The sequence below is a fragment of the Elaeis guineensis genome, chromosome 4 (genome assembly GCF_000442705.2).
Source record: "Elaeis guineensis isolate ETL-2024a chromosome 4, EG11, whole genome shotgun sequence".
NCBI classification, from domain to species: Eukaryota; Viridiplantae; Streptophyta; class Magnoliopsida; order Arecales; family Arecaceae; genus Elaeis; species Elaeis guineensis.
Window position 1 is genome coordinate 26267487 of NC_025996.2, and position 2746 is coordinate 26270232.

The following is a 2746-nucleotide window of genomic DNA, read 5'->3' on the forward strand; positions in this document are numbered from 1 at the left end:
GCCTCTCAACTTCTTCTCCTCACAGCGCCGCATGTCTCTCTCTCTCTCCCACAGGTATTCATATGTTTCGTGAGCTCTTCTCGGACCAACGCCGCACCAGACCATCACACAGGCTCCTGTTCACCAAATAGGGTCATTTATAGGCTAAAAAACCAATTAGAACCTTATTAGGACTCCTAATGACACCCAAACTAAGCTCCTGAACCGTCGGATCAACATCGAAAGCTCCCCATGCCGTTGGATCGCGCATCGGTCCACAGAACAGTCTGTGGACCGCAAAAAATGCGTGAGAAATGCCCATGCAGTCTATGCGGTCAGTTGTGCACTGTCCGATCCACGATGGACCGAGCAACGGGCTCCCAGGGGCGCGCATGGGCCCTAGGCTGCGCCCGCGTGCCTGGGCTTGGCTCGCGCCCCGCGCAACAGGGCCTGGGCCGCGCACCCAGGCCTAGGCTGCACCTTACGCGCCTGGGCCGCGCACCCAGGCCTAGGCTGCACCTTACGCGCCTGATCCGCGTGCTGCCTGCCTGGACTGTGCACGATAGCACCGCGCCCGCTCCGCCGGCCCGCCATCGACGGTCCTCTGCCGCTCAAAATTTCATACCGACTTCTCTCGCGCATATATCGACCATCCGAACTTCGTTTGGGGTGATCTTGAACTCATTCGACTCCGTTTTTCATCGCAGATCTCGCTGTGGGTTCAATATAGACTGAATCTCGAAGCGTCAAATCTTAACACCCTCTCCCCCTCTTGTGCACATTTGTGCTCGTAGATTAAGAATAATTAATCTTTGTTATCCGTATGATTAAATTCTCAACTTATCCATATAACTAATTTCTCAATTCTCAAATAATATAATTTTTAACATCTACATATATATTTCTATCCTACCACCACGACAATCTTGTTTATGAACTTGTGAACAAATGTAGCAAATCTGCACTGTCAAGACCAACCAATCATGATTTCCTTTTGTAGAAAGTTAAAAAAGGCTAGTGGCACGTTGTATCAATTTTTGGGTCCCAGTGTACTCAAAAATCGCCTCAGCAATCCAATCTAATATGATCAAGCTAAAATATTTGCGGTTTATACTTTTACAAAACAGTGATTAATCGTATAACTGGATAGCAGTTTTTTTTGAAAAATACGGGAATGAGTTATGTGCTCTTTTCGGAACAGAGGAGGGCGTCCTCCGGTAGTCCATCTTAGCCATATACATCTTTGTTGATGTAGAATACTTCTAGTATGTGTCACCTTAACGATTAGACGGTTGAAGTTTTCTTTTCATTAATAAATATGATGTGAGTGCCACCATCTCAAGCACGAACAAAAATCATACGGCACAGGCATTAGAGAAGAAAATATTTAACGGACTTCTTATTTTACCAAACTTCCTTGGATGCATGCACATTTTCTTAATGCAAAATATAGATATACAGATGTATATATCTTTCTTTTGTTGCTAATTACACTGAAACTGGAACAATTTGGCAGAAAAAACAAAGAGATTTGCGTTTTCGAAAGCACCATTTTAGCAAACTCATTGCGGCATCATGGTTAACCACTTTGTTATAGAACCTCAGCAAAACACTGGCTACTTGGTAATCATATTACCATCTCATAATGCTCTCATATCTGTTCCCCGATAATGCGATGAATTTCCAATTCAATTGATTCTGGGTTATGTGTATCTTAGAAGGTTTCTACCTTCAGATATAAAATTCCTCGTCTCCTTGAAGCCTGACTAAAGTTTGTAACATAATTTATAGCTAATGTGCTTGATCTCAAACGTCATATATAAAGCTTGACTTACAAATGATCTGAGCTTTAATGTTTGAAATTTGGTCCGTCTCAGTCACAAGCTTGTTCAAGCTTGGTTCGACTGAGAAAACAAGCCAATCTTGAACATATGCTGTCAAGCTTGGCTTGCACTCTAATTTCTATTTCAAATAACTTGAGCGGCTACTCCTTAGGCTAGCTCAACTTGGCTAATATGGACCTCTAGAGAAAATACGCTAGACTTGTAATGGGGCACATTGGGTGGTCTCAATGTCTCGTGGAGCACTTTATATAGCACTCAAGCCTCGTCTAAGCTTAACCCATCTGGAAGACATGCCAGTCTAAACCTAAGCCACATATTTTTGATACAAAAGATTATATGCTAATTGGGACTCTTAGAGAAAAATGTTGAAGTTTTAGACACATAAATGTAGTTGAACATGTAGTGGGTTGTAAGTTTACAATTGAGGATCATTAAATTTGAGAGTCGTTAGAAATCAAGTTTTGCATGCTTAAGGACGCAAATTCACACCAAAGGTTAAGTGTAATAGACCAAACGTAGTTTTTCCTCAAATTATATACTTATTGTTATTATAGTAGCAACCATGATGCACAATAAATTCAATCTAAAAAGAATAAGGCTTAGCTATGACTTTTTCTTTTTTTATATATTTTAAAGGATGAAAAAGTAATCACATGTGAATTAGGAAAAGTAAGTTTGTAAGTATACATGGAAGCATGCAACTAAAAGAATATTAAATAATTGACCTCTAGCGTAATTCTAACTAAATTAGATATCTTTAATCAGATGCACCGGACGTTCATTTTACTAGTAATACAATGAATGTGGGGGAAGCATCTATTGGCATTTTCTCCCTTTTTTATCAGTGATTGTGTTATTGTTCTCATTGAAGTCCAAAACTATATTTGTCAATTATATACTCCATACATCCCACAAAATCTTAA